Source organism: Mesoplodon bidens, assembly GCF_964165515.1.
Source record: "Mesoplodon bidens genome assembly, contig: HAP1_SCAFFOLD_768, whole genome shotgun sequence".
Taxonomy (NCBI): Eukaryota; Metazoa; Chordata; class Mammalia; order Artiodactyla; family Ziphiidae; genus Mesoplodon; species Mesoplodon bidens.
Window position 1 is genome coordinate 84,431 of NW_027671822.1, and position 14,000 is coordinate 98,430.

Genomic DNA, 14,000 nt, shown 5'->3' on the forward strand with positions numbered 1-14,000 from the left:
AATAGAGAGAAACAAGTTTAGGAGTCCTCATTCACCAGTATATCCACAGCACCTATCATGGTGTTGTGCAAATAATAGACACTCGATAAATATTCAGGGCACAAATGAGTATTTTCTTTTTAAAAGTTAATTAATTACTTTATTTTTGGCTGTGTTGGGTCTCCGTTGCTGCAGAGGCTTTCTCTGGTTGCGGAGAGCAGGGGCTACTTTTCATTGCAGTGCACGGGCTTCTCACTCTGGTTGCTTCTCTTGTTGTGGAGCACGGGCTATAGGTATGTGGGCTTCAGTAGTTGTGGCCCATGGGCTCATTAGTTGTGGTGCACAGGCTTAGCTGCTCCTCAGCATGTGGGATCTTCCTGGACCAGGAGGTGAACCCATGTCCCCTGCATTGGCAGGCGGACTCTTAACCACTGCGCCACCAGGGAAGTCCCAGAACAAATGAATATTTTCTTTTTAATAAGCATCTTGCCTTTAGTCACCTCCTTCTATCTGTCAAACATACCAATCTTCAGGCTGATGGGAATATAAATTACATGTTCCTTTTGGAGGACAATCCGGTAGAATACATCAAAGCCTTAAGAATGTACATATTCTGAGGTCCAGCAATTTCACTTCTAGGACCTAAAGAAATAATAGAACTAGTGTAAAAGAATGGCACATTTATAATATGGAAACTAGAAAAATGAATGTTCTTTCATAGGAAATTTACTATATATGATGGTGTATTCCTAGAATGGAATATTAGGCAGTAATTAAAGAATGATAATGAGGGACTTCCCGGGTGATGCAGTGGTTAAGAATCTGCCTGCCAATGCAGGGGACATGGGTTCAATCCCCGGTCTGGGAAGATCCCACATGCCACAGAGCAACTAAGCCCATGCACCACAACTACTGAGCCTGCGCTCTAGAGCCCGCAGGCCACAACTACTGAGCCTGTGTGTCACAACTACCGAAGCCCACGCTCCTAGAGCCCGTGCTCCACAACAAGAGAAGCCACTGCAATGAGAAGCCCACGCACCACAACAAAGAGCAGCCTCTGCTCGCAGCAGCTAGAGAAAGCCCACGCATGACAACAAAGACCCAACACAGACATGAATAAATAGATAAATTAAAAAAAATAATGATAGTGATAGATTTGTTTAACATACAAGGTAAACAGTATCATCAACTAAAATATATACTGTTTTTCATTCAGAAGTGTACATATTATCTTCTTAATTTTGTAACAGTAAAAAAAAATAGGGACTTCCTGGTGGTCCAGTGGTTAAGACACCTTGCTTCCAATTCAGGGGGCACAGGTTCGATCCCTGTTGGGGGAACTAATATCCCACATGCCGCGTGGTGCAGCCAAAAAAGAAAAAAAAAATGTGTAAATAGAGTTGCATTACAGAGTAACGGAGGAATTAAACCCAAAGTGTTGACAGTGGTTCTCTCCGGGGAGTGGGATTGTGAGTTTATAGGTTAGAAGTCTTGACTTGCAAGTGCCAGAAAATGAGACTCAGATAGCTCAAAGGAATCCGGGGACTCTCAGACTGAAAATCCAGAGGGAGAGGATGGATCCAGCTACTCGGAGTCCCCAAAATGTGTTTTCTTGCTGATTCTCAGCTCTCCCTTCTCCAGAGTCCACTTCATCTTCAATCCACACAAGGGGCCCCTTGGTCCTGAGGGGTGCCTTCATAGAGCCCCATGTTATCGCATCCTTATTATTACTTAAATAGAGGATGCCATTCAGAGAAGAGAACAATAGCTCTTGCTTAAATCCTGGGTTTCGTTCCCAGTGCCCAAATTAGAGCTTGTGCCCAACTCTGAGCCATCACTGTAGCCACAAAAAATAGGATGGTCTTCAACCCATCTGGGCTCATGTCTGGAGCTCGGATTTAGCTCAACCTGCCTTAAATGGCTGAAAGGGTAAATACCCCTGTGGACAATTGTTCCCAATTGTCATCTCTATTCTGCATTGTTATCACCATACAAACAAGCCATGGTGTTAGCTATCTTTTTTATTTTTATTTTATTTTTTTTGCGGTACGTGGGCCCCTCAACGCTGCGGACCCTCCCACCGCAGAGCACAGGCTGCGGACGCGCAGGCCCAGCGGCCATGGCCCACGGGCCCAGGTGCTCCGCGGCATGCGGGATCCTCCCGGACGGGGGCACAGACCCACACCCCCTGCACTGGCAAGCGGACCCCCAACCACTGTGCCACCAGGGAAGCCCAGTATTAGCTATCTTTGATTCTATACAGGTAGAATCAATTACCACTTTCTGCTACACTCCCCCAACTGCCCCCAACTTCTAAATGCTCATGTTCCTCGAGACTTTTTGGACTCTTCACATTCTCCCGGTGCCTCGAAATAACATCTATGTGCTGATGGCTCCCAAATGTGTAGTTATAGGTCAGATTCTCCCCCAAACTCCAGGCTAAAATATTAATCTACCTACCTGCCATTTCCATTCAAACGTCTGAGCTGTTTGACCATAAGGTTAAAAAGGACTTTAGTTTCTCAGAGCAGTTTTAGGTTCACAGCAAAATTCAGAGGAAGCTACAGAGATTTCTGATATACCCGCTGCTGCCCCCCGCCATATGCATAGTATCCCCCATTACCAACATTCCCTACCAGTGTAGTACATTTGTTACGACTGAGGAACCTGCGGTGACACGTCATTATCACCCAGAGTCCATAGTTTTCATTAGGGTTCACTCTTGATATGTACATTCTATGGATTTGGACAAATGTATACTGACCTGTATCAGTCCTTTAATATCAGAGTACTTTCACTGCCCTAAAAATCCTCTGTGCTCTGCCTGAAAGCTCAGTCAGTTCACAAAGAAGATACACTAATTCTCAATCTGCACATGAATAGATGTTCTAGGGCTTCCCCGGTGGCGCAGTGGTTGAGAGTCCTTCTGCCGATTCAGGGGACACGGGTTCGTGCCCCAGTCCTGGAAGATCCCACATGCTGCGGACCAGCTGGGCCCGTGAGCCATGGCCGCTGAGCCTGTGCTCCGCAACAGGAGAGGCCGCAACAGTGAGAGGCCCGCATTCCACAAAAGAAAAGAAAAGAAAAGATGTTCTACATCATTATTCATTAGGGAAATACAAATGAGGCACCATTTTAACCCATTGGGATGACTGAAATTTAAAATACTTACAATAGGGGTAGTATTGACAAGGATGTGGAGCAAATGGCAGTCTTATACTTTGTTTATGGTAATTGAAGATGGTAAAATCACTTTGGAAATGGCTTGTAAATTCTTGTAATGTTAAAGGCACACCTACCCTGTAACCCAGCAATTCCACTCCTGCATATTTATCCATGTTAAATGAAAACATATGAGCATAAAAAGACTTGTACAGTAGTGTTCACAACAGCTTTATCTATTAACAGTGGAAAACTTGAAACCACCCAATATTCATCAGTAGATGACTAAAAGAAAAAAACCCAATTGTGGTGTATTCATTGAATGATACCCTTCTCTGCAATAAAAATGAATTGCTGATACATACAGTAACATCTGTGGACTTCATACACTTCCTGTTGAACAAAAGCAGATGGTCAAAAGAATACATAGTGTATAATTCCATTGATAGAGTTCTAGAATAGTCTAAATTAATCTATGATGATAGATATGTTGATAGAAGTCAAATCAATGTTTCCATTGGGTGAATGGGGAGAAGATTTTCTGCCAAGTGTCCCAAGGGCACTTTTCTGGCAGGAAGAAAATGTTTTATATCATGATTAGAGATGGTTACATGAAATTATGGAGTTGTTAAAATCTCTCAACCATACACCTAAAATGTGTACTTATTGTGTATAATTGTCTATAAATTATATAAAGTTGACAGAATAATGGACTAAGAGGCTACAATGAAGGTTAATGATGATGAAGTCAATAGAAATTATAATATAACAAATAATTTAGTAATTCATTAAGAACAGATCCATTTCAAATAGAAATAATGTGTAACATGTTCTTGGATTGTTGATGATCCAAATAATGATGAGTAATGAGTCAAATGATCAAACTGGAAAAAGTACTGAAATTTTGACATAAAATACTGACATATAAAACTCACAATCTGGGCTTCCCTGGTGGTGCAGTGGTTGAGAGTCCGCCTGCCGATGCAGGGGACACGGGTTCGTGCCCCAGTCCAGGAAGATCCCACATGCCGTGGAGCGGCTGGGCCTGTGAGCCATGGCCGCTGAGCCTGCGCATCCAGAGCACAGGCTCCGCAACGGGAGAGGCCACAACAGTGAGAGGCCCGTGTACCGCAAAAAAAAAAACAAAAACAAAACTCACAATCTGTATCTAAAAATGAGAAAATCTATGACAACCTAGTAGTAATGTGTTATCAATTCCAAGTACTTAGGTTCAATCATTACACCAGAAACTTTATGTGTTCTGAATTCTTACAGCTTATCTGTGAAAAAAGGCTTGATCCAAATTTTTTAAACTTGACAATCCTAAAATGTGCATATTATCAAACGAAGTATTAATTTGAAATGTTCATAAACACAATAAAATTTCATCAATCTTACTAGAAAAGAGACTGAATTACATTTGTGTTCCTTGTATAGAAAATGATCTTCAACCTCATTGCTGAGATAAAAGTGTATGAAGCCCAAATATATAACTTTTATAGAGTTGTGTTTGCAGCTTAAATATTTTTTTTCTGAATTTTTAGTATTTGTGGGGTTTGTCCATTTAAAAAAGTTGTGATTTTTGCTATTCATTTCAAATAAATATTAAAGACACCCCTCAAGTTGTGTAAACTTTGGGCTCTACAACTCCTGAGCATACCTTGGGTCAATGAATCTCTGAGTATAAAAAGCAATTCACGGAAAAATGCATTCAGTCTAATTTGATAAAGCTCAAAAACACGCTAAGCTTCAAATATTTACAGATTAAAGACAAACGTGGTAATATTATAAGGAAAGACCCACAGCGGGCTCCAAAGCAGGATGAAATTATGGCTTCAGTGGCCCTAGGCACTTTTTGCCTTCAGGGGCACTCTCCTCCTTAAAAATACCAAAATTTATATTTTATGACTGTATTGGTGTAAAGACAAATAAATGGTAAATATTAAAAGATTTTCTTCAACGTAATATTCCACTTGTTTTTCTGATTTTATAAGAAGTTAAAACATTTCTGTGTGTCCCTAGCCCAAGCTACCCTGTAAAATGGAGGAGCCCCTCTGTTCAGGATTCACGGTAATATTCCGTTTCTTACACTGTGGTGAGTAGCTTAGCATTTTATAAATATCCTTTCATGGCTACTTTAATAAAAACGTATGTAATACATTCTTCAAGGATACACATTAAAATGGTTATCTCAGGGAAATAGAGATTCCGGTGATTTTTTTTCCATCTTCTCTTTCAGAAAAAGTTTTTTTTTTTTTTTAATAGCCAGCCAGATCCCTATTTTACAAAAGTATTAATATTATTTTAAAAAGGATACCTACGCAAGTTATAGTGCAATATAGTTCCGCACAGTTTTGTAACTTTCGTATTTAAACACTGGATTTGAATTTGGCCAACACAGTCCGCCTGACAGAGAAAAATCTAGAAACGAGAATAACAGTCTTTGCCTCCCGCTGGGATTGTTAAATTTCCATAATAGGCATCGGGGCTTTCCGATAAGCCACGCCCTCTTTCTGGAATGTTCTTCAGCAGGACCCTGCCCACTTCTTCCCTGGCTCACCCCTTCTCATTCTTTGGTTAGGGTTTTCTGCTCAGTAAGATCGTCGCTGGCTGACCGGTCTGGATCGGGCCTAACTCAGCCTCTGCTTTCCTTTAGAGCCTTGATCAGAACTAGTAATTATTTGTTTTTCTGTCTCCTCTATTAGAGTATAAGCTAGTGGTGACGCCTCATCGTCGAAGTCAGCAGTAAGCGTTAAAAGAAAAAAAAAAATGGGTAGGCTTCCCAGGGGGTTTTACTGTTATATTCTGTACTGTTTTTCCTCTTTCCAATACTTAATGTATCCCTTTTCTATGATACAAAGTATATACTTCCCCCAAAGTACGTGTTGATTACATATTATATTTTAGGTCTCTAAAGGAAATCGAAAGAGAAAAACAATTCCTTCGCAACCCGTAACACCCCTGCTGAAACTCCTGAGGCGTCTAAAAGGGAAGAAAAAGGACTGGGCGGAAAAGACAGCAGGGTAAGCGTCCAGGTCGCCCGGGGTGGGCGCATCGGTGGGCGGCCGCTACCCGGAGAAATCCGGGTCAAGGCCGCGGTGGAACCTCGGCCTCAAGCTTTCCCCCAGACCCCGCCCCTCACGGACGCTCCTGATTGGGCGGCCCTGGGAGCCCGGAAGTGACGCCACGCCGGGCTTCCCGGCCTCCAGGCGGAGCCCGGGCGTGTCTCTTCCCACGCCCCGCCCCTCGGGGCACCAAAACAAGAAAGCGGCGGCCGGGGCGGGGCCTTCGGACGGCCGACGCCACGCAGAGGGCGGGTCCTGCGCTCGGGGCTTCTTCGGTTGGGTGGTCGGTTACGGATGTTGGCGACTGATCGCAGGCCCGCACTTCCGTTCTCGGCCGACTGTTGAGTTTAGGCACGGAGGTGGAGGCTGGTTAGCGGCCGGGGGGAGGCCGAGACGGGTGAGGAGAGCGTTGAACTCACGGCTGCTGGCCCGGTGAGCGTGGGAGTGCGCACGGTGTAACCGTCGCAGCGTGTGAGGCCCGGGCGGGTGGGGTAGGGGCGGCGTGAGCTCGGCCGCGTCCCTCAGGACAGTTGCGGCGCCCATTGGGGCGCCCTCCGGTCCTCTCCCTTCGCGTCGTCTGCAGTGCCGTCCCGTGTGAGCTCTTCTGAGTCTGGGAGCTGCGTAGTTTCTGTGGGAGTGAGTGGGGTGTCTCACTACAGAAAGTCTCTGTCCGCTCGGCGCCCCCTGCTTTCTCCTGCTGGGGTTCGTGCCTTTGGAGAGTGTGCCCCTCCCGAGTGGCCACCTGAGCCCTCCCTGCCCCACCTGAAGGCGATGGAGCGCTGACAGCCAGCCAGAGGGCCCTTTGCCGTCCTCCCCACCTTCCAGGAGCGACGATGTGCCAAGACCTGTGTGGCCCAGAAGGAATCGGGCCCGAGGCTCGAAGGAAGAAGAACCCTTGGCTGGTCAGTCAAAGCGGCAGAGGTGTTAGCTACTGACGATCGTAGGGCTGAACTCACCTGCTAATTGCGGGACTTAATGACAAAGTGCCTCGCTGTCCCCAGCGTGGGGACGAGGTCCCCCGTGGAGCCACTCCCCCTGTGGAGTCAGAATGGCAGTTGCACTGTTTCTTCATTCCTTGTTAGATCCACAGGCATGTTGTCTAACCTCTGGGAGCTTGAGCCCTGTCATCAAATGGTAATATTTGGTGGTTCTTTATAAGGATTGATGTGAAGCCCAGGTGAGAGAGCGAGTCTAAAAACCACTTCCTCAGTTTTGTTTTGTTTTGCTTTTTCAGAAATGTTGGGGCCCAGAGTCTGGTTATATATGAATGCAGATCCTCACCCATTCTCAAATAAACCCAAGAATCTCGACTGAAAGGATGGCTTCGCTGTAGGCCATTACCCCAGGTAATTATTTGGTTTTTTTTAATTTTAAATGTTTACATGTTTTATTATTTATTTGGTTGCATTGGGTCTTAGTTGCAGCAGGCGGGCTCCTTAGTTGTGGCATGCGAACTCTTAGTTGTGGCATGCATGTTGGATCTAGTTCCCAGACCCAGGGATCGAACCTGGGCCCCCTGCATTGGCAGCGCGGAGTCTTAACCAGTGTGCCACCAGGGAAGTGTCGGCAGTTATTTGTTAAATAGACACTTAAGACTTTTTTTTTCAGGCACTTATTATGTGCCAAGCACTGAGGAGTAAGACAAAAGAAAAAAAAAATACAGAACGGATCCTTGCCCCCTAACACACGCAGAATTGCTGAGGATGGAGCTTGTAGGTGGGAGACAGATAAGTAAACAGCTCAGCCTAACATGGTAAATGCAGTGATAGAGACCATGTACAAAGTCCTGAGGGGATAGAGAAAAAAGTCATCAAAGACAGATTGGAAGGGAGGGAATGAGTCAGACAAGCCTCCAGGCATGATGATGCTCAGAGGTAGTTCTCAAATCTGGCTCCTCCCACCCCCGCCCCCGAAATATTTACTTATTTATTTATTTTGGCTGTGCTGGGTCTTAGTTGTGGCTTGCGAACTCTCAGTGGCGGCATGCATGTGGGATCTAGTTCCCAGTCCAGGGCTCGAACCCCGGCCCACTGCATTGGGAGTGCAGAGTCTTACCCCCTGGACCACCAGGGATGTCCCCCAAATCTGGCTTTTTATCAGACGTACTGGTGGAGTCTTTTTTAGAACGCATCTGAATTTTCTCAGTGGTATCTCACCATGTGCCTTTGCTAATTTTTTTTGCCAAGTTCCTTTGGTGAGTCTGAGGCACATCCAGGGTTAAGAAGCAGGCAAAGGTATGAAGAGTAGGTGTCCAAGGCAGATGGAAGAGCTTCCATAAAGGCAGGTAATGCCAAACACCAGGAAGCATTTTAGGAAGTGCAAGTGAGGGGGAATGTCAAGAGATGATGCTGAAGCCAGGTCATGGAGAGCCTTGTGTGGTGAGGTCAGAAATTTTAATTTTATCGGCCAAAGGTAGAGGAGTCATTTGTGCTTTTAGAGTCTGGTTTTGGCTTTGGCCTTTGGCAGCACTTTGGAGGAAGAATTGATGGTGGATCAAACAAGAGGCAGATCATTTAGGTTTCTTCTGTAATCCAGACAAATAATGAAAATGTATTGAACTAAGGAAATGGCAGTCTCACTGAGAGTAAAGTACAGAGGTAATCAAGGTGGTAGACTCTATAGAACTTGTAGAGATGGGGGCTAAGGGAGGATAGCATAGGAGAATTCACAGGTTACTGGTTTGAAAAGTGAAGTCATGGTAATACCGTGGATACAGAGAATACAGGACAGATAACACATTGACGGGAAGGACTTTGTTCTGTTCTGGTCCTGTTTACTTTGAGGCAACTGTCAAGTGAGTATAGATTCACTGTACAGTTGGATATTGAGTACGGTCAGCCTTCCATATCTTTGGGTTTCCCATGTGTGGATATAGAGGGCCAACTGTGTTCCCTGTACTCCACTATTTTATGGAAGGGACTTGAGCATCTGCAGATTTTGGTGTGCATGGGGGGTACTCCTGGAACCAATCCCCTGCAGAAACTGAAGGGCAGCTGTATATCTTTGTGGAATTCTAGGCTAGGCTATCATTTATTGAGTAGCTGAAACACAAACATGGCATTGAGTTTTACCTACGTTCTCAGTCTTTGGGGAAGCTTCATTATAAATAGTAGTTGAAGAAATAGGTTGAATTGTCACCCACAAAGAGGATATTGAATGAAGGGTTCGAGTCCTGAGGACAAACCTTTGGAAATGTTGATATGAAGCAGGGGGAAAAGGAACAGATGATTATGGGGGCTGGGTAGAGGAAGTGAGAGAAGAATGGTGTGTTGTCGTAGCTAAGGAATACATGCTTAGCAGTTTCATATGCTTTAGAGGAGTCCATTAAAGAACCTACTGGATTTGGTATTAAAGAGATTATTAGGGACTTTTGTGAAAACATTCAGTGAAACATAAGGTAGAAGCCAGAGTGCAAAGGAGCTAAAGAAGTGAATCTAAATTATTTTTTCAAGGGGAGTTCCCTGGTGGTCCAGTGGTTAGGACTCGGCGCTTTCACAGCCGTGGCCCGGGTTCAATCCCTTGTCAGGGATCTAAACTAAGATCCCTCGAGCCGCTCAGCGTGGCCGAGGAAAAAAATAAATAAAAGCAATTGTGAAGAAGTTTAAAATAAATAAATTTTCAAAAAGTTTAGCTAGGAAGGATAGAAGAAAGTGATTGTTATTTGAAGTTTCTGGCCAGCTATTATTGATAAATGATATCCCCTGGATAAGTCAATAGAAAATTACAGTTATACCTCTGGTGAAGCATCCTATGTTATTGGCAAAAATACTGTCTCTCTGATGCACAGGAGCCGCTCTTACTTCTGTCATGCAGCTTGAGGATTCCCTGGACTCCCCCATTTGTAGTTCAGTAATGATTCCAAGCAGTAAAAACACTGATGAACTTAACAAAACTGTCCTCCAGAAGAACTGAATTGTACAAAAATTTGCAAGATTCATAGTCATCTACCAGCAGTTTTCCCTTAAAAGAAAAATTTCAGTATACCCTGTTCAGATTTTTTTGGGCTTAGCTATCAGGCCAATGATGATTTTAGTTTTAGGAACATAACCACACCCACTTATGGCCTTTGAGAGGAACTATGGAAACATGTTTCTATTGTTGATTTGCTGTAGCACTGTTCTCTCTGTTTTCTAAATTCCATGGCACTTATCTGTTATATGGCAGTACCTCCTATCTACTTTGAGAACATTTAGTTTGCTTTCTGGAATGTGGAAGTAAGCCAGCTCTCTGAGTGAGTGAAATAAAAAGCAGCCTCCATAATTTTTTTTTTTTACTAGAAAGTTTATTTTGCTAACTAACTTCTCTGTTAATAATTATTTTAAAGTATACAACATTTTGGGCTTCCCCGGAGGCGCAGTGGTTGAGAGTCCACCTGCCGACGCAGGGGACACTGGTTCGTGCCCCAGTCCTGGAAGATCCCACATGCTGCACGGAGCGGCTAGGCCCGTGAGCCATGGCCGCTGAGCCTGCGCGTCCGGAGCCTGTGCTCTGCGACGAGAGAGGCCACAGCAGTGAGAGGCCCGTGTACCGCAAAAAAAAAAAAAAAAAAAAAAATGTATACAACATTTTATTTGTACTTCAGTACCTTGATTTTTTCAAAGTTGCAGTTGACTGCAGTCTTGTTTCCTGCTCAAGTCAAGCTTGAAACAACTGATGTTTGAGAAATCTTCCCTGAGTTTCATTTTCTGTCCTTGCATTGTCTAGAAGGGTGAAACTTGTTGAATTAGATTACATCACTGGAAAAACACAGCTTCTGCAGACTTTTAACTTCCTGGTATTATATTACTGGTTTTTCAAGTATGAGAAGTTCTTTGAGTGAAATTTATATTCTGCAGAAACATAGTGTCTATTCTGTTACTTCATATTCCCTAGTTTGCAGCACCCTTAAAAAATGTAATTGAATTAGAATTAGTGTTAGGAAAGGGCAGGACTCTCCAGCTGAACTAGCATATTACTTTTTTAATTTTTCACACAAGGACTGTGTAACTCATGCTATTTTTCTGCTCTACTTTACAAGAAGCTCCTAAATTAGGCCTTATTGAAATTAAGTTTCTTGTACATAAGTTTTGATTTCTCTCCCTTTCTAAATTGCCTTCTAAAATGTCTTTTTCTTTATACTTTAATGTTGAAAGCTGCCCTGCATTCTTTTCAGAAGCCTGAAGAAAGTATACAGTTAATATTTAATAAATTTTAAAAATCAGTTCACAAGACAAATCCATGTTTTTGATTGTACAGAAACTATAAATACTGTCAAGATGTGATCAGTTTCCCATTAGCAGAGCTTATTATGCACTCTGAATTTTTGGGTGGTAATGCATTCAAAAATGTAACATTGTCAAGTTTCTGTACCCAAGTATTCAATGACTTGGGTCATGTTTCTTAACCTTTTATTGTCCCTTCTCCCTCTCTGAAAGGAAACGTTTAAGACATTTCTTTCCTATGAATTTCCCGTGAATTTTAATCCCACCAATATATATTATATACTTCTTTACGTAATGTCCATATACCTGTGCTTTATATGTATAAAGAGTAGGATGTGTTCCACTAACCAGTTTTCATCTCCTTGAGGATGATGTCACTCCTGATGAGAATGCATGGATTAGGATCATCCAGTTAGGCAATGAACTTCATTGGGTTTACAGTTGGGTTTGTAACTTTTTTCCCATCAGGCTGATATACATTCATTAGATAATGAAGGTCAAGTTTTCAAGACCGGTTTTGTTGGGTAATTTCCTGGCCCAATTCCCAATAAAATGTTTCCATACGATAGAACACTTGGTTTGATTTCCCTTGGGTGTGGTTTTCTCCATTTTTGTCAAAGACTGGCTAATAGCTGTTTGGCTAATACATTGAGTTTGTCTGATGTTTCTCGCATGAATAGACTGGGGTTGTGGGTTTGGGGAAGCATACTGCAGAGTTGAAGTTCCTGCCTCATCACATTGTGTCAGGGGTTACCAACACGACTTAACCACTGGTGATGTTAACCTTGATCACTTGGTTTGAGGTTGTGTTTGCCAGGTGTCTCCACCATAAGTGTGATTTTCACTTTGCATCCTTTCTTATTTGGAAGTGTTTCACCAAGTCCAGCCCTCGCTCAAGATAGGGTGGGATTAAGCTCCACTTCCTGGAATGGGGAGTATCTGTATATATTATTTGCAATTCTTCCATAAGGAAAGTTTGTTCCTTCCCCCACATTTGTTTATTCATTCATTTGTATCAGTATGGATTCATGTATATTTATACTGTGGGTTATAATCCAATATTACATTATTTTGTTACTCAGATTGTTTCAGCTTTGGCCGCTGGGAGCTCTTCAGGTTGGTGTCTATTATGTCCCTTTGACATGCCCCCTTCCTTTTGTGTTTTGTGCACGTTGTTTCTGTTCCGGGCTTCCCTGGTGGCTCAGTGGTTGAGAGTCTGCCTGCCAGTGCAGGGGACACGGGTTCGAGCCCTGGTCCTGGAAGATCCCACATGCTGTGGAGCAACTGGGCCTGTGCGCCACAACTACTGAGCCTGCGCTACAGAGCCTGCAGGCCACAACTACTGAGCCTGTGCTCTAGAGCCTGAGAGCCACAACTACTGAGACCGCATGCCACAACTACTGAGGCCCACGCACCTAGAGCCCGTACTCCACGAGAGAGGCCACCGCAATGAGAAGCCCACACGCCACAACAAAGAGTGGCCTCTGCTTGCTGCAGCTGGAGAAAGCCAGCACGCAACAACGAAGACCCAACACAGCCAAAAATAAATAAATTAACATTAAAAAAAGTCCCCCACTATTATTGTGTTACTGTTGATTTCCGCTTTTATAGCTGTTAGCAGTTGCCTTACATATTGAGGTGCTCCTATTTTGGGTGCATATATATTTATAATTGTTATATCTTCTTCTTGGGTTGATCCCTTGATCATTGTGTAGCATCCTTCCTTGTCTCTTGTAACATTCTTTATTTTAAAGTCTATTTTATCTGATATGAGTATTGGTACTCCAGCTTTCTTTTGATTTCCATTTGTCTGGAATCTCTTTTTCCATCCCCTCACTTTCAGTCTGTAACTGTTCCTAGGTCTGAAGTGGGTCTCTTGTAGGCAGCATATATATGGGTCTTGTTTTTGTATGCATTCAGCGAGCCTGTGTCTTTTGGTTGGAGCATTTAATCCATTCATGTTCAAGGTAATTATTGATATGTATGTTCCTATTACCATTTTCTTAATGGGTATGGGTTTGTTTTTGTAGGTCGTTTTCCTTTGTGTTTCCCACTTAGAGAAGTTTCTTTAGCATTTGTTGTAGAGCTGGTTTGGTGGTGCTGAATTCTCTTTGCTTTTGCTTGTATGTAAAGCTTTTGATTTCTCCGTTGAATGTGAATGAGCTCCTTGCCAGGTAGAGTAATCTTGGTTGTAGGTTCTTCCCTTTCATCACTTTAAATATATCGTGCCACTCCCTTCTGGCTTGTAGAGTTTCTGCTGAGAAATCAGCTGTTAACCTTATGGGACTTCCCTTGTATGTTACGTGTCGTTTTTCCCTTGTTGTTTTCAGTAATGTTTCTTTGTCTTTAATTTTTTGTCAATTTGAGTACTGTGTGTCTTGGCGTGTTTGTCCTTGGGTTTATCCTGCCTGGGATTCTCTGCGCTTCCTGGACTTGGGTGGCTATTTCCTTTCCCATGTTAGGGAAGTTTTCGTCCATCATCTCTTCAAATATTTCCTTGGGTCCTTTCTCTCTCTCTTCTCCTTCTGGGACCCCTATAATGTGAATGGTGTTGCGTTTAATGTTGTCCCAGAGGTCTCTTAGGCTGTCATCA

The 14,000-nt window shown here is 43.4% G+C and overlaps 1 protein-coding gene across 1 annotated transcript in view; it reads left to right on the forward strand.

Moving 5' to 3' along the window:
- Window positions 1-7,510: 7,510 nt before the first annotated feature.
- The window catches only part of LOC308610978 (putative helicase senataxin), a 69,035-nt gene continuing 62,545 nt past the window's right edge, over window positions 7,511-14,000 (forward strand). The window contains exon 1 of the mRNA XM_081259933.1: window positions 7,511-7,552. The gene's annotated coding sequence lies outside the window, so the exon portion shown is untranslated. The remainder of the gene's footprint in view (window positions 7,553-14,000) is intronic.